Source organism: Anabrus simplex, chromosome 1 (assembly GCF_040414725.1).
Source record: "Anabrus simplex isolate iqAnaSimp1 chromosome 1, ASM4041472v1, whole genome shotgun sequence".
Lineage (NCBI taxonomy): Eukaryota > Metazoa > Arthropoda > Insecta > Orthoptera > Tettigoniidae > Anabrus > Anabrus simplex.
Window position 1 is genome coordinate 1034478095 of NC_090265.1, and position 24864 is coordinate 1034502958.

The following is a 24864-nucleotide window of genomic DNA, read 5'->3' on the forward strand; positions in this document are numbered from 1 at the left end:
GATTTTTGCTTATAATTTTCGACTTTTGTCATTTTCAGATCAGGATTCCTTATCTCAAATGATAAGTTTGCCCATCTCCATCATCCCTAAAAGTTAGTACTATTAACCCTGAAACACCCTGTGTAGTCGCTTCACGTAATGGTAATTTGTGCATAATAGGTATCTTTCTAGTTTCCAAGAATTAGTAGTGATGCAGGTCAGACCACCCTCAAGTTACATAAGAGCATCAGGAACTCCCAACTGATTAGTGTGCGATAGGTATGTTCCAAACATTTCAAGATGCCCCGTAGGGCTTGCAGAAGCCGGGAACAGAAGAGACTATATAAAAAGAGGCAGACCACCTCTGTAATCTATTTTACTAGCCTGGGGAGACTGATTACCACGGATCGAATAGGGGGTACATCAGTTGCTCAACAAAGAATACTGCAAAGTATTTGAAATGTCAGCAACCTGTATAAGAAGTACATAAAACAACAATGTTCAATGTGTAAAAAGAATTTAATACGGTAGTAATTTAACAAACCATGGAAGCTTCACATCTCAGACAGGCTAAAGTTTGTTTGGAAAATTGATATAGGCCTAAGTCTAATAATTGGTCACATAATGTGCAGTGAAATAATTTACCACCAGGTTTACTTGGTTGTGATTTGAGCATAACCTCAAATTATACATATTTTCCACTAGAATACACCTAAATTTTTTGTAATATCTGAAGTCATCTCTCTTCAGTTTCGTCTCAATTTATAACTGTTAGGTTCTTCAGCCTGCTGAAACTAATTTTGAGTAAGTTACTAAATTAATTTTATAAACTACCTGAAAAATAAAACATATGGCAATAGTATTACACTTGAAAAATTCAAAATTATTTTTGGTGGACTGAAGAAACTAACAGTTATATATATATATATAAATCCACCATCGTGGGTCATCGGCTTAGATGGGCAGGCCATATCCATCGCATGAGTGACAGCAGACTCCCTCGGCAAATCCTGCATGGTGAACTCAGTACTGGCAAGAGGACTTGTGGTGCTCCTCTGAAGCGATATAAAGACCAACTTAAGCAGACCATGAGAAGAGTAGATATAAACCCAAATACTTGGCATACTCTCGCATTGGATCGTCCTCGCTGGTGTGCTACTATCTCAGCTGCAGTTGCACAGTTTGAGCAGGAACGTTGAAGACACAAAGAGGAAACTCGCCAGAGAAAGAAGTTACGTCAAACACTGCCACGCTCCCCCACCTTCCATCGGATGCAACATGTGTGGCCGCATGTTTTATACAAGAATTGGTCTGATAAGCCATCAGCGCCACCTTCATCGTGTGGACAAAGGACTACAGAACTGCAGGCGAGAATTGAAAACTCTGATACGAGTATCGGCTGCCAATGACTATAAAAATAATAATCGTATGGCTTCAGCTACCGTATGCAGACATTTCAATTTGACGCCATCTGGCTGTCTGCTCGTCAATTTCGACGTTCCGTTTTACTCTAGGCCCCCACTAGATGGCAGACCGGGTAAACCGAAACTCTCTTGGGCGTCTATGGCTGAGATTTAATGAATTTTGTCGGGTAAACACCAAATGTGTCACCAGAGATCTTTTACATGCCGACATCGTACGACATGGAGTGTCGAATGGACTTTTTTCCGCCCTTCAAAAATCCGACTACCTCTGCCGGGTTTGAACCAATGACTATATAAATCGTTGAAAGAATCCTTGTCCCATTTCTCTATGGGGTTGGGAATGAAGTGAGAGGAATCTTCTAACGAATTTTCTGGACTGGATGCCCTTCCTGACGTCAACGTCCTCATAAAACTTAGTAGGATCCTCATCACCATCAACAGCATCACTTGGCCTCACTCGATACAAACACTGCAGAGAGGTTTTGAATCGATCCAGGCTTTTGGCACGCAATTAGTGATTAGAAATTGTATACCACCACCTCTCATACACTGCCAGCCAACATTCTGATGGTGAATTTATTTTCAACCAACAGAACTTAAACAGGGTAATTACATAGTTTTCAGATATTAATTCCCTGTCTCTGTCTTGCTCCCTGTGACGTCAGGTATGACGTCAACACCCCTTCGTCACCAAGTAAACATGGTCGCCATGTGCTCTACCAGTCCTATATAGTGTCTTCTTCAGTGTTCTATATGGCAGGTAATAATACAAAAACCTAGTATTTTCGCACCTCTACTCCTTCTTTGTACCCTTGTACCCTAATGAACATATTTAACAGCATATGACGGCGCCTACGAGTGAACTGGCGACAGCCGGCTTGTGTACTGTAACCAAGATCTGGCCAGCAAGTGGGTATCAGAAGAGATATCAGTAAAGTTAAAAACTTCATGATTGTGCCGTACTGAATAGAGAAATAAGAAGATGTACAATATTATAGGGAAGGGTCCACCTTTCAATACCCCGTAGTAAGTTGAACTAAAAAGTAGTTACAACCTGTTTATTGGGACCGGTTTCAACACATTTCAAGTGTCATCATCAGCCAATTAGCGAAGATCTTAAAACAACTAATATATTGAACACAGGCAAAAATTAACATTGTATCATATCGTAGCAATTCAGTTAATGTTCAAAACACAATAATCACAGTCAAGAGAGTAAACAGAACATCACTATCTTGCGCCGAAAACAAATATAGTTGAAGTTCATAAGCAGATCAAGTATGCACTTATGTAAAGTCGTTGCTAGGCAGGTCTTGTAGGCATTTGTTTCTCCGGCCGAAGAGTAAAAGGTGACGTGAATGAAGTCTTAGGAAAACAGTGTAGGATTTAATTTCGTCAAATTCAAAGTGGATATATAGATTTTAAAATAATTTAAAACAATAAAAAAGAATAAAGCCAAATAAAAATATATTAAAAAATAGGAAGAAATAATGAAAGAAATACGAGGTTCAACTCGAAACAACTTGCCGTAGTAATTGATAAAAAAAATGATAAATAGAGAAAGGGGGTGGGGAACGTTTATTAGAGGGTGGTGATGGTGGTGGTTATTGTAATTAGAGGAAATACAATTGGGCAACAATCCTTTATATAACACTAATTCGAGGAAAAAAGAGGAAGAGAACCGACACTTCGAAAAATGAAGATATCGGTTAAAGGAAGACAAGGGCTACGAAGGGCGTGAAAATGAAAGACTCCCTAGCCCTCGCAAACCTAATAGCATCGGGGTCGGAAAAGAACAAGAGTTGACCAAGGGAGGTCGGACAGGATAGATGAAAGTGAGGAGCCTGGCACAAGTAAGTGGAAGCAATGCCAGGACTCACCTAAGGGCCCCGTGGTCGCCAACCCATGCTCCGAAGTTCAGAGCCCCTGGGGGATGGAGGGTGGGAAGGAAAGAAAAATGGAAGGGATTCGATACTTCGAAAAATGAAGATATCAGCCAAAGGAAGACAAGGGCCACGAAGGGCGTGAAAATGAAAGACTCCCTAGCCCTCGGAAACCTAAAAGCGTCGGGGTCGGAAAGGAACAAGAGTTGACCAAGGGAGGTCGGACAGGATAGATGAAAGAGAGGTGCCTGGCACAAGTAAGTGGAAGCAATACCAGGACTCAGCTAAGGGCCCTATGGTCACCAACCCACGCTCTTAAGTTCAGAGCCCCTTGGGAGGGGGGAGAACTAAGGAGGATCAAGGGGGGTGTTGCGGAAGGGGGAAGTGGCATGAGAGGGTATTGTGTAAATTGTGAAAGATTGATTCCTTATTTGTTGACTTCAGGTTATTTAAAAAGGAGATGAGAAAATCGAAAAGGGCATTGGGTTTCTCAGAAATATCATTCAGATTAAGATTTGGATTGAAAAACTGGTCAAGGTGTATAAAACAGTTTTCGGTGATGTCTAGGAGAGGGCCTAACCACCACCACCACCACCACCACCACCACCACCACCACCACCACCCTCTAATAAACGTTCCCCACCCCCTTTCTCTATTTATCATTTCTTTATCAATTACTACGGCAAGTTGTTTCGAGTTGAACCTCGTATTTCTTTCATTATTTCTTCCTATTTTTTAATATATTTTTATTTGGCTTTATTCTTTTTTAACGTTTTAAATTATTTTAAAATCTATATATCCACTTTGAATTTGACGAAATTAAATCCTACACTGTTTTCCTAAGACTTCATTCACGTCACCTTTTACTCTTCGGCCGGAGAAACAAATGCCTACAAGACCTGCCTAGCAACGACTTTACATAAGTGCATACTTGATCTGCTTATGAACTTCAACTATATTTGTTTTCGGCGCAAGATAGTGATGTTCTGTTTACTCTCTTGACTGTGATTATTGTGTTTTGAACATTAACTGAATTGCTACGATATGATACAATGTTAATTTTTTGCCTGTGTTCAATATATTAGTTGTTTTAAGATCTTCGCTAATTGGCTGATGATGACACTTGAAATGTGTTGAAACCGGTCCCAATAAACAGGTTGTAACTACTTTTTAGTTCAACTTACTACAGAGTATTGAAAGGTGGACCCTTCCCTATAATATTGTACATCTTCTTTAGATATCAGTAGTCTTATGAAATTTATTTCATAATGCTCTTTTGTCTGCTTTGCTGTATATTCATAACACTAATAATTTCATCCAATCACTTGTTCAAGTTTCTAATCGCTTGGCATTATGCTGGTTGAACATCAGGAATTCTTATCTCAAAGTCAGCTATCACCAATGTGTGTGTTCTTGCTGTGCTTGCACCAATGTTGTAGCATATAAAAACATTCTGTGGTTAATTTGCGATTCACTTCAAGAAAATTGTAGTAAAACTACATACGGATGGAACCCAACACATTAAACACAAAACAACAAACCGAAATTAGAAAACAACCGATACACGAACATGATTGTCAACCCACCACTATTTCACTGCTACACTGCGGCGAAACGCTGGTAATTTTACGATTGAAAAAGCCTAGCTTTGATGTTTTTCCCACCACTATTTGTTTGTTCCAGTTATGACATCTGTGTAAGTATACAAGTATGAAAGCTAAGAACAAGTATTGGGGAAAGCTACTTTTCACCAACTTTGTACTACATAAAGGAAGATTTATAGGAAGGGATCGAGATATCCTCCCACCGATCCTTTTCTTCTCTCACTCTCTTTACCCAAATTGCTTTCTACAACCTACTAACAGGTTATGAGGCCATACAAGACCTGAAATTAAAAAGATAAATACACTTCAAGATGCAATCTGCAGAGTTGTTTGGTTTACTATATAGGCAGATTAAACCTTTTCTAATCGAGACACTGAGACTTAAGTTCTCCCTGCCATCAACTGACACCTGGAAGAGGCTAATGGAGGAAAGGGAAGAAAGAAGAAAGAAATCTGGTTAGAGTTTTACTCCACCAAGGCTATGGTGAACAAGACTTGGACAGATACAAACCAGGCGCTGCGACACTTTGCAACCTCAATGGCTGTACATGAATTCCATCACAGGGTTTGCAAGTTGAAGTCTTTCCACGACCCACGTAACATGTGCTTGTGTGAACTCTGCGACAATCAATGTGATCGTTATCACATTGTTAATTGCAAAAGACTAACTAAGTCTCTTGACAAGTTCTGTACGTCTGGTTCTCTTTAATTAATGTACAATTTGTGCACTATAATAATAATAATGATTATAATAAATACACTTCAGCTGGGTCTCCACTGATTAACATTTAACAACAACATGTTAAAAATGACATGTTGAAATTGACATGTATACGAACGTTTGGTTCATAGTTGACTTAACATGTTAACTTCATATGTTGAAGTTGTTACATTTACCACGTTGACATGTTTTCCGGTGGGATTAGAAAACATGTTAAATCATTAAATCAATTTATTGCTCGTGTGGTATCGGCATAGCTTCGGCAAAGTTCATATAGGAAACTACATTAAAATCACACTAAGACATTCTCAGAAAGTTATTAAATCCAAACCCGTCTTCTACTTTAAGCTCATTCGGAATTTCATCCACACTGTGCCTTCTATTCAGATATTGTCATACCCACATTCCCTTTTCCTTCCTTTTCAAGAAGGGTCCGGCGGCCTACATGTTAGGCCTATTTAAACAAGCATCATCATCATCCTCCTCCTCAAAATGCTATAAGAAGCAACAGTCGCAATAACAAAGGCCAAATCTTCATCTGAGTCCACTGTCCTTGTTTAAAAATGTAACACACAACCTGAATGTGAGATGATGAACTAGCTCTGTATAAACAAAGGAAGTCAAGTTTAATATGTTTATAACTGTGGATACAATGTTAAATGAAACAGTTAACATATTGATAGTGTCACCAGTTAACATTTAACATCATGTTAAATGTTAATTAGTGGAGACTGGCCTTTAGGCTTACAGAATATTATTTTCAATATGCAGGGCTAGTTGAATAAACCATATTTTTGGACAATTAATTAACGTATACCAGTACAGAAAAATAAACAACAACATACAACTCAGTAGCAAGTAATAAAACAGTTTTATTGTAAAAGAATAAGTATGCGATCTAGTTGTAATGAGACATCAGGCAGTGAACTATTTAAATAATACAGCCAACAAGACATCCTTACACTTGGAATGATTTAGCAGTTTATATGAGGTACGCCCTAGTGTACAGAGCTAACAGGTGCCAGAGAAGGTTCCATGTTGCTAAATACCAGTATATGAATACCAAGTGTTGCCATAAACTGGGCAATGTTCTGCACTAAATGTTGGAAACACTACAGAAAATGTGTGATGACTACACTGTAAGCCATAATGTTATCTACAAAGCATACGAGTCAGGAGGAAGATATATAAGTCAGCTTATAAAGCCAAGACCCGCTGAAAGGATTTGAGGGGGAATCACAAGTAGTTTATGAAAACTAAATGGAAAGAGAGGATGATATTATGCCAGTAAGCAGCATTAAGCATGCTTCAAATGATGACACTTGAAGAAGATGTGAACCTATCTTTTTCTGCATGTATGTATCTGCCGAGTCTTTAATACTGACATAATAACAACAGGAGGCAAAAATTGATGATTCGTGTATAGCCTACTTAATACAGCTAAGTTTGACTTGACATATCACAAGTCGATTGACCTAAAAATGAAATAGTTACGAAAGTAGCCTATCTCAACAGGCTGAAACTGTCCATAACCTCAATACAGTGTCTGCAGAAAAACGAAGTCAATCTTTCCTTGTTATACGGTAAAAGACAGTGGAAAACATTCTTGATGCTACTGGAGATCAAATCTCTTATACACAATAAAATGTTATCATTTCGTCCATGATATTGTTACATGACATAATTCAATTCTATTCCCACTTCTATAGTCAGGAGTGTTCAGACTATTTTGTTCCATTGAAACGGCACGTTGGCACAATTACCACGCATAGCTTCTTAGCATGCTGTCAAAAAAATCGCATTACAATTCGTACCCTTAACTTGATCTTCGAACATACAGACCTACTGTTTACTGATTCAGCGACGACAAAATGACTTTACCCGGTAGGTTAAAAAAACCTTTAAAATATCTTTTGGATAGATCATTTCCTCTACAATCTAACTATAAAGTCATAAGAATACACGAAGTACATAAAGAGATAACATGAAGGGTTGATCAAACAAAACGCCCACAAATATACGCCTATTTCTATTTCCAAATAACTTTAGTGCACTAGCGCAATCAAATGAATATTTCAACACTATGATTCAAAACGTAAATATTATGAACACCATCTACAATGTGGGGGAATTTCAAAATATATAAGTGCAATACGATTTATTTTTCGAGAAAACGTTTCGAAATGAATTTTCGTCATGTTCAAAAACAACACCGACTTGTCATTCGCGAACTATTTTAAGCATAACTGCAAGGGGCAACAAGGATGTTTGATCACTTTAAAAGAGTATTTACACATGGTAGATTACACTCCGAAAGGCAACTACGAGCAAAGATAACTTTGAAGACAAAACTAGTGTACAAAACTTGACGGAAACTCACGTAATTTATATTATATTAATAATATCTGCACTCCCACGCCCCTGGTAAGTCGTCAACCTCAGCGTCACCATTACATCACAAGAAGACTAATTTTCAGGCGCAGTATATTGTATACTACCAACCCTATGGAGATTAAACGTTCCGTGGTTATGAACTACATAAATTACGTATGAAATAAAGTGGTACAAAGAGCCATGCCTTCAGGTTATAAGAATGAAAATCTGATTTAGTGGTGCGATATGCATGAGCTAATACGAAATTACAAGTTTAGTAAATACGGCCGCAAAGTGTACAAATCATGCCATACTGCTTCCATGGCTGGAATAGAATAAGCGTAGAATGTTAAAAGCTAGGAATGCTGCTTTCAATAAACATCGACAATAAGGAATTGAAGAATGGTGTGATTCTACTCGATAACACAGTCAGAACTGCTTCTTTTTTTTCGCCGAACCCCGTAGTGAGCTATTAATGTATCCTTGTAATGTTGGTAATAATGAAAGAGAAAAGAAAATGGACGATCCTTCTTATCAACGAGTAAACGAAGGAAACACAGAGTGCTCAAAGAGTACTCAAACAGTTATACAGTAACAAATAGTAAATAGTAACATCGGTTACTTCTCACGGCCAATAGTGAAGTACCGGTACGGAAACACTGCCGACTTAAATGGGTATAGTTGCATGTTTGGCTCAAAAATCGAAAACGCTCAACGAGCGAAAGAAAAATGACCAGAACGTACAACACGGCCCTGGTTGCTTTAAAACAGCGACAACATAATGTGGTATATTGTAACATTCCAAAACGGTAACTTCATGTCGTGAATATTACGGAGAGTGACTAGAATTACTCAATCTGGCATGACCGTTCCTTCTTACGAACACGGCGGGATGTGAGATCTCCTTCAGCCAAATTTCAGGAAATCTTTCAAGCTTATTAATGGCCAAAAAAAGGCCAAACTGGCGGCAGTGGGTGTGTGATATATTAAGTGAAAGTGACGAACAAAAACAAATTTATGAGAGTAATATTCACAATTCTTCTGAAATATACTGGAGGTCAGTAACATTAATAACTCAGGAAACCATTACACCCAAGTCTAATCTGAACTCAAACAATTAGAACAAAACAAATAATAAATATCATGGTGTTCGTGTGCTCCTCGTGTGGCAAGAAATTAAAACAAATTAATCAACAGGCTGTCGGCTGTGATGGCAAACGCGAACGTTGGTTGCACGTAACATGTGTAAAAAAGAACAAAGAAACTCTCCAAAATTACCGTAATGACGGACAATTCTAATGGTCGCATAAACGTGAAGACTGCATTGTACTACCTAACATAAATGAGGTTATGGCGAACTTTTCCAAACAACTTGAAGAGTCCCTCAAAGTACTAACTGAACAAAACAAAGAATTAGGGAAATTAGCAAACTTTATTTCCAAAAAATATGATGACGTTAAGAATGAAGTAGATACGTTGAGGAAAGATAACACAAGTGCGGAAAACGCGATACCAGCAGCCGTGGACGAGCTGAAAAACTTGAAGCAGCTTTAACGCAAAAACAACTTTATAGTGTATGGAGTTCCTGATGAAAAGGATAAAAAAAAAAGTGTTCCAGAAAGTAACTGAAGTCGGCAAGGCGCTGGGAATCGATATAAAGCCCGAAGATAATGACGCTGCACACAGATTTCCATCCACGAAACCTGGAACACAACCGATCATCATGAAGTTTGTTAATCGATGGAAGAAAAAAGAAATCCTCAGTAGTAGACGACAAAAAGGACACTAAAACGAAATCGGATATAGTTCGGTAAATAACATCTATCTCAACGAGCACTTAACGTCTAGGAATGGGACCCTCGCCCCAAAATGCCGCGAGCTACGGCAACAGGGGAAAATATTTGGCACATGGGTCAGGGACTTCAAAGTCTATATCCGTATGTTCCAGGGCGGTCCTTTGAGATTAGTGGAAAACCCTGAAGTTCTGCATGAACTTACTCACTTCAGCTGATCTGGAAACAACGAGTTAATTTTTCCTTCCACTTCAGTTTCATGCTTTCTTCTCTTAATTTCAATTTTTTTTACATAAAGAAACAAGGATTCTGAAAACAATTTTCTGAAAGTAGAGGAATTTAAACGTGAACCCCTAAATTATTATATAAAAGGTAGAGTTTTAGACCGTAGCTCATGTGAATAGAAAGGCTTATAATAAATGCATAAAGCATGAAAAATACATTTGATGATATCCAAATTATCTTAGATCAAATTAAAGAAGAAGATATTCTTGCAATCTCCGTAAATTGGTTAACCAACAAACTAACCCAGGCTTTTGAAATAAAAAACTACATTTCTCATCATGTTGTAGAGAGCAGTTAATTGTGGGTGTTTCTCTTTATGTTTCAAACACATGGAAAAGCAAGGCCATAAGGAAGTAAATAAATAACTCGCCAAGTTTTATGATCGATCTAGAAATATCCTAAATAGGCCCTACTAGTTCAGGGCATACTTCAATAATACTTGGAAATAAAATACAGACTTGTCCTCAACCTCCTGAAACAGAATTTTGTATGACAGTTTAGTAACAACTTATGGATACATAACATAATAACGAATACCCAACTAGAGTATCGAAAACAACCTTCATATTAATCGATCACATAGGGGTCACAAACAGTAGTAAAAAATGTAATGTATTCAATATAACAAATAACTACTGGTATGTGAAAGTTCTAGTAAAAATCAGTTCCAGAAGTACCAATAATCAAAGATAGCTGCAAACAATTTGTAAATTACAACAAATTAAATCAGCATATCATACAAAATAAATTTAACTTTGAGGAAATGGACATAAACACGTATTATAATAAATTTGTCGAGTTTATTAGCAAGGGAATTCAAACCAGCATAATTTCAATAAAAAGAAATAACCCCAAATACATTCCCCTAAAACCTTGTATTACCCAAGAATAATTATAATTTCGTGTGGTTATTACTAGCCGGGTGAAGCCCTTTAAGGCAGACCCTCCGATGAGGGTGAGCGGCATCTGCCATGTGTAGGTAACTGCGTGTTATTGTGGTGGAAGATAGGGTTATGTGTGGTGTGTGATTTACAGGGATGTTAGGGACAGCACAAACACCCAGTCCCCGAGACAAGGGAATTAACCATTTAAGGTTAAAATCTCCGACCCTGCCGAGAATCAAACCTGGGACCCTCTGGGAGTAAGGCCAGCACTCTAACCGTTTAGCCACGGAGCCGGACACACAAGAATTATTAACACTTATTCACATCAAAGACTCAATATTTTTGAACACTAAAGTAAAAAGCCCCTCTGCAAAAGTAATTGAAGATTGAAAAAGAAACAGTAATAAAATAACCAAATTTAAAAGAGAGTTTCAAAAATGTAATATGAACATAGATTACAGAATTGCTAAAACCAAAAAGAGACATGGTATGTAGACGATGAAGTGTTAAATAGGAATCCTGCACATCAATATGGAATTCAGCCATCTGCTGGTAAATGATGTCAGCATTACAAACACAGAGGTCATATGAAATAATATAAATGAACTACATGTTATCGTGACTGAAAATATAAGAAAAGGCCTTCCTGAAGATGAGCAAGTTCATGGCAACACAACAGTTGAAAGTCAAACTAATAGCATTTCCATGTCTCAAACTGATGAATATGAAGTGCTCAAAATGATCACTTCTCTAAAGAATAAAAATAATTTAACAGAAGATAAAATAGCAAATGTCATGTTGAAAACCTGTGTTGAAAGTTTAGTCCCATATATTGTGGAAATTATTAATCAGTGCAGAAATACCCCAAAAGGCAAGAAAACATGATCTGTCTGCCAAACCTTGACAAAAAACCGTACAAGGGGATCGATTAAGTAAAATGAAGTAACGTTATGTTATCTATAATATGTTATCGATAATATCAATATGGAAAGTTAGAATACTAATTTATTTATTCTACAAGAAATATTATACGGGTGAAACTTATAACAATATTATAATGTAGGTAGTCCTGCGCGATGTCTGAATCAACGATTACCCATGAGCAGTTGAATATGTCATAAGAGTTTACACTTTAGTTACCAGATGACAGCAGCAACTTAAACAAATGCACTATAGAGTATTTTATACACTATAGTGTATTTGACTTACAGCAATCTCCTACGAAAGGACTCTCACTTGGAAGATATGCGTATTATCTGAATTCTGAAAGTCACATTCTCTGCCTGTAAGCTGCTACGAGTGACAGTTACCACTTCCCAGTTACTGTTTTCACTAGTATGTTATTCTGTTGTCGTTACTTGGTAACCTGTTATTTTTTGTTCTCGTTTCATTTGTAACAGTGACGGGCATGTAACTGTGACAAAATAACTGCTACGTTATTTTTCAGCCACCTCTAGTTTCGCTTATCGCACGGTTAGCAATGATCACCGCACGCTGTTGTGTTTCTGAATCAATCAATCAATCAATCAATCAATCAATCAATCAATCAATCAATCAATCAATCAATCAATCAATCAATCAATCAATCAATCAATCAAGTTTTGCATTTAGGGCAGTCGCTCAGGTGGCAGATTCCCTGTCTGTTGTTTTCCTAGCCTTTTCTTAAAAGATTTCAATGACATTCGAAATTTATTGAACATCTCCCTTGGTAAGTTATTCCTCCCTAACTCCCCTTCTTATAAATTAATATTTGCCCCAATTTGTCCTTTTGAATTCCAACTTCATCTTCATGTTGTGATCGTTCCTACTTTTAAAGACACAACTCAAACTTATTCGTCTACTAACGTCACTCCATGCCATTTCTCTGCTGATAGCTCGGACCATACCACTCAATCAAGCAGCTCGTCTTCTTTCTCCCAATTCTTCCCAGCCCAAACTTTGCAACATTTTGTAACGCTACTCTTTTGTCGGAAGTCACCCAAAACAAGTCGAGCTGCGTTTCTTTCGATTTTTCCAGTTCTTGAATCGAATAATCCTGGTGAGGGTCCTATACACTTGAACCGAACTCTAGTTGGGATCTTACCAAAGACTTACGTGCCCGCTCCCTTACATCCTTACCACAATCCCTAAACACCCTCATAACCATGTGCAGAGATCTGTATCCTTTATTTAAATCCCATTTATGTGATTGCCCCAATGAATATCTTTCCTTATATTAACACCTAGGTACTTACAATGATCCAAATGGAACTTTCACCCCATCAACGCAGTAATTAAAACTGAGAGGACTTTTCCTATTTGTGAAACTCACAACCTGACTTTTAACCCCGTTTATCATCATACCATTGCCTACTGTCCACCTCACAACATTATCGAGGTCATGTTGCAGTTGCTCACAATCTTGTAACTTATTTATCACTCTGCACAAAATAACATCATCCGCAATAAGTCTTACCTCTTATTCCACTCCTTTGCTCATATCATTTATATATATAAGAAAACATAAAGGTCCAATAATACTGCCTTGAGGAATTACCATCTTAATTATGACAGGGTCAGATAAAGCTTTGCCTACTCTAATTCTCTGATATCTATTTTCTAGAAATATAGCACATTCAGTCACTCTTTTGTCTAGTCCAATTGCACTCATTTTTGCCAGTAGTCAAATGCCTTAGATAGATCAATCGCGGTACAGTCCATTTGATCTCCAGAATCCAAAATATCTGCTGTATCTTCCTGGAATCCTACAAGTTGAGCTTCAGTGGAATAACCTTTTCTAAAACCGAATTTCCTTCTATCGAACCAGTTATTAATTTCACAAACATATCTAATATATCCAGAAAGAATGCCTTCCCAAAGCTTACATGCAACGCATGTCAAACTGACTGGCCTGTAATTTTCAGCTTTGTGTTTATCACCCTTTACTTTATACACATGGGCTACTACAGCAACTCTCCATTCACTTGCTATAGCTCCTTCAACCATTGTCTTTAGTATATTCCCAGAAATCTTATCAATCCCAGCCGCTTTTCTAGTTTTCAACTTTAGTTTGTTTAGATCGGTATTTGTTAATTATTACAAAGAAATGCGTCTTGTAATAATAGTATATTAGGTGAATTTCATTTTCAACATGTGGGCAACCAGAGATGATAAACATCCTGCATTGCATTTTCCTCCAAATTTTGTAAACAAAGCAGTAGTTGCATTGTAGCCCTCAGTAGTGTATTTGTGTAAGTAAATACTGTGTTTTATTTCAAAATGTGAATCCTCTGAAAGTAAATAAATCAGAGTCGGGTAAAGGAAAGAAGAGAAGCAGGATATGGAACCGTAATGTGGCGAAGAGGATGAAGTAAGGTTTACAGAAGTGTGATGTATTTGTCAGCTCAATACCTCCAAGTCAAGTTCTAATTCAATCATATTCCCACTTTAAATTCTAGTTTGACAAATAAACAATTAATGCAATTTTATTTCAGAAATTCTGCACCATCCTTTCCTCCACCACCCCCACGTCAACAAAAATCCGTGGAAGATTTTCGATGCAGTGAAGCCAGCTACCAGGATGTAAGGCGCATTCATCAAAAATGTTATGCCAATCAGGACAGACATTTCATATTAAGTAAAGACATGTTACAGTTTCCACCCCACAACGTAACAGATGAAGAAGCGGGAATAGTGATTATTGCAAAAATAAGGTAACGACTACATATTTCATGCCATGCTTGAAAATTGATCGATTTGAAAATATACCAGTTTGCAAACAGCTGTTTATAAAAACGCTGTGCATACCAAGGGATAGGGTGCAAGCATTGTGCCGAAATTTTTTGGAAAAGGGTGACATATCTCCCGACCGAAGAGGTGGTGACAGGAGGACTGCTAAGTTTGTTGACAGGCGACAAGCAGTGAAAACATTTATAGAGTCTATACAAGTCCTCGAAACGCATTACTGTAGTAGCAAAAGTACGAAACGGCAATATTTGCCAAGTGAACTGAGCATCAGAGCTCTCTGGGTACAATACAATGATAAGCATGAACCGGACTTTCATGTCAAATATGAATTTTTAGGCAAATCTTTGTTAGTGATTACAATCTAGGCTTCGGTTCACCAGCCACAGACGTTTGTCCTCAGTGCCTGTCTCTCCAGGAACGAATACAGAACTGCCAAGACCCCGTGAAGATGCAAGATTTGCAAACAGAGTTAAGCATACATACCAAAAAATCCGATCCGTTTTATGATCAACAACGTTCAGCTGACAAGGTGAATGTGTTTTCAGTTTTGACTGACAAAAAATCTAGCCATTCCAAAGACTGCTGATCAGGCAGCATACTATTTACGCCAGCAATACCTGCAAAATTTCACTATATGTGAGGGAACATCAAAAGACACTCAAGGTAGAGAGGGAACCTTTTCTTACATTTGGCTCCAAAATTACTACCCAAAAGGTGCAAATCAAATAGTTTCTGCGTTATACCAGAGGCTGGTAAACAACAGATCTTACAGCATACGATTCAATCAGACTGGTTGCAGATGGCTGTGGTGGCCATAACAAGAATAAAATCATGATTGGTATGTTAGGCAAATTTCTGAGTCAAGATGCCCCAGCGACAGTAAGGAAAATTACACTAGTGTTTCCTATATACCTATATTTTTGGGTGAATGGAGGCTGATATAAAAAGCACACAACACTGCTAACTGACAAAGATTATCTGAAGATTTTTGAATCTCATGCGACTGTCATTCGTTTGGGAGACCAAATATGTCCAGTGCAAGTCTGGAAGAGTGCTGTTTCAAAATTAGTTAAAGAACCCGCTCAATGGCATTTTAAGTTGCAGCATTTGAAAAGGGTTATTATCAAGGAAACAAAGCAAGGAAGCTTTGTTGTGCAAGGTGAAATAAATTACAACAGTGATTTTCGAGAAGCCATAGGTATTTTGAAACGCGGAACAATGTATATTAATAGTGTTCCAAATATCATGGGGAGAGTTATACCCATAAAAAACAAAAACTTGCCGATTTAGACATATTATTGTCTAGACATTTCGAAGAAAAGTCGAAGCAAAATGACAAACTATACTTTTTTAAGAAATTGTTTGAACAACAAGAAACCTTACATGAGGCAGATGATGACATGGAATCTGATTCTGGGGACTTCATTGAAGAACATGAGGGACTGGTGTTGTGAGAAGTGTGAATTTGCGAGAAGCAAGTGAAAATTATTTTTATGTTTTAATGTATTTAATGTATGTAATTTGATTTGATTCTTTAAACGTATTCAAATAATTATATTTTGATTAAGATATGTGTTGGTTTTCATTTCCTAGCACTTGATAACTGAACAGTCTCAACAGTTACTGTTATATCTATTATACTGTTGCAAAACTCGTTATCTTCATTATACTGTTGCAAATCACGTTATGTCCAAACTATTTTATATAAAATCTCGGAATATATGAGTCAGAGATTTGTTGGCATCTGGTGACGGACAGGAACCATATACTGCTGTTAATTGGTTAAAGATTCATCCTTCTAACACTAGACATAAGCAAATGACAGTTTTTCCTGGTTTCTGAAAAATCTGTTATCATGGACAAAACGAGTTTTGCAATTGGAAACCTCATATGTAAATTTTAATACTTCTTTAGTATTAGTCTCTTCCTCCATCTGGATATTATACTTGTAACCAACAATCTTTACACACTGCTGACTGAATACTTCTGCCTTTTGAAGATCCTCACATACACACTCTCCTTGTTCGTTAATTATTCCTGGAATATCCTTCTTGGAACCTGTTTCTGCCTTAAAGTACCTATACATACCCTTCCATTTTTCACTAAAATTTGAATGACTGCCAATTATGCTTGCCATCATGTTATCCTTAGCTGCCTTCTTTGCTAAATTCAAATTCCTGATAAGTTCCTTCAATTTCTCCTTACTTCCACAGTCATTTCTAACTGTGTTTCCCTCCTTATTCTATTTCTCTGTATCAAAGAAGTGGGTCTTTACCATTCCTTACCATCTTTAAAGGTACAAATCTGTGTTCACATTGTTCAACAATTTCTTTAAACCCATTCCAGAGTCTATTTACATTCTTATTTACCGTTTTACACCGATCATAATTACTTTTTAATAATTGCCTCACGCCTGTTTTATAAGCCTAATAGTCCTACTTTTAAAACCTTCCTTTCTATCACATTTATTTTTAACTACGACGAAAATAGCTTCGTGATCACTAATACCATCTATTACTTCAGTTTCTCAATGGAGCTCATCTGGTTTTATTAGCACCACATCCAGGATATTTTTCCCTCTAGTTGGTTCCGTCACTTTCTGAATCAGCTGTCATTCCCCTATTAGCTTATTTGCCATTTGTTGGTCATGTTTCCTGTCGTTCGCATTTCCTTCCCAATTGACATTCGGTAAATTCAGATCTCCCGCTACAGTCACATTCCTTTTCATGTCGTTTCTCACATAGCTGATTATCTTATCATATAATTCTGAATTAGCGTCAGTAGTATCCTTTCCTGGTCTGTACACTCCAGTGACATCAGGATGCCTATTATATTTAGAAATGGGCCTTACGCTTAGAATTTCATGTTTGTCATCTTTAACTTTTTCGTAACATACACATTTTTCTTTCACCATCTTTCTGCATCTATCAGGAAAGATAGGGCTGACCAGAAGGGGAGGGGATCAAAGTAGGTGGGTAGGGTTGAGGCTCTGGTCATGGGGGATTCTATTAGAAACGCGAGGAAGTGTGTGGAGGAAAGGGAACCAGGGTAGAGAGTTATCCAGGAATTAGGTTGAGGCAGATGCTGAGAGTAGTAGAAGAGGAAGAGGAGAGGAAAGAGAAGGTGGTAGTGTTTCACGTTGGTACCAATAACGTAAGGTAAGCTGATATAAGTACCAACATCGTCAGTCTAGCTTAAGCCAGTAAAGAGGACGGACGTATTGTGTGGCGTGCGCCTGCTGAGTGGAGTGGAGTAGGAGTGGGGAAGCGGTAAGATCAAGCGGTCGGTAAGGAGATAGATACGATGAATTGGGTAGACGTAGAGGCTATGAGGAAAGTAGTAAAAGAAGTAATAGAGGAGGTATGTCCGTTTGAGCAATTAAAGAAGATGCTTCAAGAACAAGTACAGGAGCAAGAAAAGACGAGACAGTGGATCCAGGATTATATGAAAAATACGAAGACGATGATAGAAGGCAGCGAGAAAGAACTGGTGTCACTAAGAGAGAAAATAAAAAATATGGAAGAAGAGATGGTAAACCTGAAGAAAGAAATTGAAGTCTGCAGACAGGAGCGTATGAAGAAATCCATATTTATTTATGGGGTGGAGGAAGATAAGGCAGAATCTAAAGTGGACATTATTTACAAGGTGGTAGATGTCATACAAAAAAAATGAAAATAAATTTCAGTGAGGTAGATATAGACAATGTGGAGAGAGTTGGCAAGGTGGGAGGGCACAGGCCCATAAAAGTGTCGCTGCTATCTTCATTGATGGCAGATATAGTGATAAGGAACGCTGGTAATCTACAGTGTGATAACATTAGAGTTAAGAGAGATTTCGGAAGAGAAGAGAGTAGGAATTTTAAAATTCTCAAGAAACATTTTGTGAAAGCAAAAATTCAGGGATTGAAAGCGTATATTAGTGGTCAGATACTTGTGGTGAGCGACAGGAATTGGATCCGAAAGTGGACAATATCGAAACTGAAATTAATGGATGAGAGTTTGAGGCAAGAAGAAACTAGCAGGGCTGAGAGCTCGAGGCAAAAGAGTTTGCGGCAAGAAGAAAAAACAGGGCTGAGAGCTTGAGGCAAGAAGAAACGACCAGGAATGATGTGAGGCAAGAAGAAAAAAGCAGGGCTGAGAGTTCGAGGCAAGAAGAAACTACCAGGGCTGATGTACATACTGCAAAGGGAGGAACACTGAGTAGCTGGGGTTCCTGGGAAGAGATCATGAAAAGAGCTGAAGAAAAAGGAAATGCAAGGAGGATGGAAGTAGCCAGGAAATTAATGGACGAACTAGTGTCGGAGGTCTGCGCGAGGGAAGAAAGCAGGATGCAGGAAGAGATGATGGAAAAAGAATCACAGGGGAAGACAAGTGGACAGAATCGGAGCGAGAATAATGGTTTGAGAGAGGAAGCAGAAGTAAGAAGTGCCGTGATTAAAGGGAGAAGCTTGAGTTTGAAGGAGCTATGGGACAAAAAGGGAAAAATGGAAGGAATAATTACGAGAAGTAAAAAGTCAAGGAACAGTAGTAAGTAACATAGTTTGCCTATGGATGGATGATAAGAGAGGAAGCGTAGTTTATGGTGGTGTTTGTATGTGTGTATTTACTCAAGTAATGGTGCCTGTATGTATAGTATAATTGTAATTGAAGTGATGGTGTCTTTAGGTAAAAGATGGATGGATTAATTGTATGGTATTTATTCAAGTGATGATATGACGACTGGATTTGAAGTTTTAAGAATGGAAGGTGATGATGAGGGATGGATGATAAGAGAGGTAACGAAGTTTAAACGGTATCGATGATAAGAGAGGTAGCGAAGTTTAGATGGTATTTATTCAAATGATGGTGTCTGTATATATGGATGAAAGATAAGAGAGCTAACGAGGTGACAAGGTGTTTTTAAGTATATTGTAATTGTATGGTAGTTATTCAAGTGTCTTTAGGTATAAGATGGATGAATTGTGGAGTTCGATAGATGGAAGATAAGAGAGGTAGCGAAGTTTAGATGATGGATGGAAATGAAGAGAGGTAACGAAGTTTAGATGGTATTATTCAAGTGATAGTGTCTGTATGTGTATTCTAATTGTTGAAGTAAATGTGGCCTGTAATAAGATGGATGGTTTGTGGAATTCGATAGATGGAGGATATGTAGTATAATAGTTATTGAAGTGATGGTGTCTTTAGGTAAAAGATGGATAGATTAATTGTATGGTATTTATTCAAGTGATGATATGACGATTGGATTGGCAGTGTTAAGAGGGATGGATAATAAGAGAGGTAGCGAAGTTTAAATGGTATCGATGATAAGAGAGGTAGTGAAGTTTAGATGGTATTTATTAAAGTGATGGTGTCTGTATATATGGACGAAGGATAAGAGAGGTAACGAGGTGATAAGGTGATTTTAAGTGTATTGTAATGGTATGGTATTTATTCAAGTGTCTTTAGGTATAAGATGGATGAATTGTAGAGTTCGATAGATGGATGATAAGAGAGGTAGCGAAGTTTAGATGATGGATGGAAATGAGGAGAGGTAACGATGTTTAGATGGTATTTATTCAAGTGATGGTGTCTGTATGTGTATGGTTTGTGGAGTTCGATAGATGGATGATAAGAAAGGTAGTGAAGTTTAGATGGAGGTCTGGAATTGAAGTGTTAAGTATGAAAGGTGATGATGGATGGATGATAAAAGAGATAGCACAGTTTAAATGGTATTGGTAAGTGATTCATTAATTAATGGTAGATCGGAAAGCAAAGTTGGTTTATATGATTATTTAAATTAGATTAAGAATCGTTGAATAAGACGAGCAGGAACAGATAAGTAGTGCAGTGATAAATTTGCATCGTGTGCAGAGTACGTTGTAGCAGAATGTGTGTGCAACGGAAGTATGGAATCAGCAACTCAGAGGGAGTCAAGTAGAGGAAATGTAGGAGGAATGGAATGTGCAAAGGTTCGCGTGTTTACTCAGCAGGGACTCGAAGGTCTGTGACATTCATATTACAGCTTAAATTGCATATTCTGGAAAACAATAGAAATATTGTTCTATTCATTTTCTGTTCATTCCGTACATTCTTTTCTTTTCTTTTTCTGTACAGCACATAGAGTGTGAAATGTTTTTTTACATAGAATGTGAATATTGGCTTAGGCTGGACATTGTTATTTTCTCTCTAAAGGATCAAATAGGTACTCTTACTGTAGATCTAGAGAAAATAATAAATCAATATCAATAAATCAATATCAATATCAAGTACCAACATAGTTGGGGATGTGTGGGATCTAGTAAATGCAGCACGGTTGAAGTTTAAGAAAGCGGAGATTTTTCTCAGTGGAATACTGTATAGGAGGGATACTGCAGGCTAAGGGCTCTATTCAGGATCAAAATTCAGGACAGGTGTCTGTGAGAAATCGGTACGAGCCACTCCAGGTAGAACAACAGAGGGAAGATGAGGAACAGGGAACTGTTGCCGATATGTGTGAAAGTAGGAGGAAGGGAAAAGGTAGGAAAGGGAAATATAGAGTAGAGAATAGGAAAAGACAGGTGGAACAGGGTCATGGGAGGGAGAAAAGGGAGGACCCTATTATCTACTCTATATTTCCCTTTCCTACCTTTTCCCTTCCTCCTACTTTCACACATATCGGCAACAGTTCCCTGTTCCTCATCTTCCCTCTGTTGTTCTACCTGGAGTGGCTCGTACCGATTTCTCACAGACACCTGTCCTGAATTTTGATCCTGAATAGAGCCCTTAGCCTGCAGTCTCCTTCCCCTTAGAACATTAGACCACCTGTCTTCTACAGTTCTCCCATTTCCTTCCCATCCCTCTTTTACACTTGCTGTAACCTGGACATTATCTTTGTAACCAACAGTCTTTACCTACTGTTGACTGAATACCTCTGCCTTTTGAAGATCCTCGCATACACACTCTCCTTGTTCATTAATGATTCCTGGAATGTCTTTCTTGGAACCTGTTTCTGCCTTAAATACTTATACATACTCCTCCATTTTTCACTAAAATTTATATGACTGCCAATTATGCTTGCCATCATGTTATCCTTAGCTGAGTTCTTTGCTAGATGCAATTACCTTGTAAGTTCCCAATACCAGCAATCTTATGTGCAGTTCCTGCTAAGTGTCGCTGAAGGAGAACGAGAATTATGTTCAGTGTGACGGGAAGTGTAGTGAAATGTTCCATTCAAACTGTCAACACCGGGGAAAATTTTGTGGCATTGTAAACAATGCAAGCTTAACCCTACTTCTTCTAAATCGCCTTCATACTCTTTTCAGCAGAATAAAGTCAAAGCGGACAATACAAGCCCATGTGAAGCTGTGAACAACATGCAGCAAATCCTGAAAGATGTTTGCAGCTCACTGGAGTTTCAGTCCAAAAAATTTGATGGGTTGCTACAGCAAAACAGTGAACTTAAAAAGTGCATAGACCATTTAACTAGCGAACAACAGCAAGGCTGAAAATAGTGCTCTCAAAGAACAAAATAATAATTTGAAGGATCAAATCAATGATCTTGAGCAGTATTCTAAGAATTATAATTTAGAAATTGACGGCCTACCAGTCCAATAATGTTCGTGTGTCTCAAATGCTGTTTTTAAGGCAATGCAGAAAACTTTGTAGATTATTTCAGTGGTGTAGGTTTAGAACTTGCTGACAAAATAATGAATATCAGCAAAGAACCTAATGACACATGTACATATGGCATTCATGCAATACCTCAACCACAATCATTATTTTTTCTTCCCATAACAGAAACAGAAATAATTAATCACATAGTTGCACTAGAAGAGAACTCAGCCAATAGCTATGACAATATCTCAAGTAAAGCACTTTAGACAATTAGTTCACATATTCTACAGCCTCTGCAATATATTTTTAATCTTTCACTAATGAAAGGACAATTTCCAGACCCATTCAAAATTGCTATCATAGTCCCAATCCATAAATCAGACAATAAGAGAGAGTTAAACAATTATCGCCCAATTTCTCTCACCTTTCCAAATTACTAGAGAAATGCATTAAAACCAGATTACTTAATTACCTGAATAAGTATAACATTGTCTCCAAATCAGTTTGGTTTTAGATCGAAAATTAGCGCTCAAGATGCAATATACTCCTTAACTGATCATTTGTATAAAACCATTGATAGCTCTAAAGGGACTATTTCTATATTTTTCGATGTAACAAAGTAATTTGATAGCGTAGACCACACTATACTCCTTAGAAAAACTTGAAAAAGTAGGCATTCTTGGAATTTCTCAAAATCTAATTAAAAGCTTTATTTCTAACAGAATACAAATGGTAAGATTCAAGGATACCCTAAGTAAAAGTGCTCAAGTAAAAACAGGCGTACCCCAAGGAACAGTGTTAGGACCAATTATTTTTCTTTTTTATATCAATGATCTGTGTGAGCTGAACTGTAATGCAAAAATTAACTCATATGCTGATGACACGGTAGTCACAGTGACAGGTGAAACTTAGGAGAACACCTTCAACAGAGCTCAAGAAACCCTAGTAATAGTTCAGAAATGGCTAAACAATCACCTATTTACTTTAAATGAAAATAAAACAAAATTCCTCTGCTTCTCGCATAATAAAACAATGCAACCCTCAGACAACCTAACACTCTCCACACACCAAGTTGCAGAAATACTGAAAGCTGCAACTGTTATACTTTACAGAAATCAATAAATGTTTCATACCTAGGAATAATTATAGATAGTTATCTGAAATAGAATTTTCATGCATCAAATTTGATCACTCAACTTCAGAAACTTATATATTTTACAGAATTAGAAACCTTATTTCAACAAAAGCCTTGAAGTCTGTATACTTTGCCTTAGTTCAATCGCAACTGCAATATGGAATTAACAGTCAGGGTGGAATACTTGATTCACACTTGGCTCAGGTTAAATACATGCCAGAACTGCATACTGAAATTCATGTACAAAAAGCCACTGATGTGTCCAACATATGAACTGTTCCAGCAAAGCAGGATACTTAACATACGGCAGCTATTTGTGCAGTCAGTGATCTATACATGCATAAACATTTTAAGCTCTCCTGTAAAGACCACAAGTCGAAAATTTGCACTAGGCTGCAAGACGGAACTGGAATAAGTATACCACGCCGGAACACTTTATTTGGTTAAAGAAATCTAAAAGTTGTCTAGGGCCACGGATATACCTGTGGACGTGATCAGTGGCAATCAGAATACCCTGAAGAAAAGGCTATTCACATGGCTCATTAACAATTATTACAAAGTAGATCAACTTATAAATTTCCATTATAATATTTAAATCAACTAGCACACTATTCCTCTCTACTAAGGAACTAATCTTCTCCTGAACCCATGTCCTTCCTTTACAGCTTCCTGTTTATTACACCAAATGCAGAAAAATAGTTCATAAAATTACTGTAGTACAATATCACCAAAATGATAATGGTGTAAATGATATTCAGTAGATGCCACGATGTACATAATCTAGCTATTTTATTTTGGAAGCCCACACACAAGTTTACCTTATGTGGGATTCACACTGTATCTTTACTACCTCTGTATGTATATGTAAGATATTGATTGTGAATAAAATGTTTAAAATTTAAAAATTAGTTTAATTTAAAAACTTGCACAGCCATTTCTAACTCTATTTCTTTTCAATCTGCACCTCCTTCTTACTCTATGTACTTCTCTGTTATTATCTATTGGGTCTTTACCATTCCTTACCACATTTAAATTTACAAACCTGTTTCCACATTCCTCTACAATTGCTTAAAACCCATTCCAGCGTACGTTTACATTTTTATTTACCGTTTTTCACCGATGATATTTACTTTTTATAAACTCCCTAATGTCTGCTTTATAAGCCATATGGTAATGCCTAATAGTCTTGCTTTGAAGACCTTCCTTTATATCAGATTTATTTTTAACTACGGCAAAACAGCTTCGTGATCACTAATACCATCTATTACTTCGGTTTCTCTATAGAGATCATCTGGTTTTACCAGGAACACGTCTAGAATATTCTTCCCTCTAGTTGTATCCATCACCTTCTGAATCAGTTGTCCAACCGATATTAACTTATTTGTTATTTGTTGGTCATGCTTCCTGCCGTTCGCATTACCTTCCCAAATGACATTTCGTAAATTGAGGTCACCCGCTACAATCACGTTCCTTTTCATATCGTTTC

General features: G+C 37.5%; 1 protein-coding gene across 1 annotated transcript in view; it reads right to left on the reverse strand.

Moving 5' to 3' along the window:
• The window catches only part of LOC136857921 (protein suppressor of hairy wing), a 214323-nt gene extending 206240 nt beyond the window's left edge, over positions 1-8083 (reverse strand). Inside the window, exon 1 of the mRNA XM_067136999.2 lies at positions 7992-8083. The gene's annotated coding sequence lies outside the window, so the exon portion shown is untranslated. The remainder of the gene's footprint in view (positions 1-7991) is intronic.
• Between the last annotated feature and the right edge of the window lie 16781 nt (positions 8084-24864).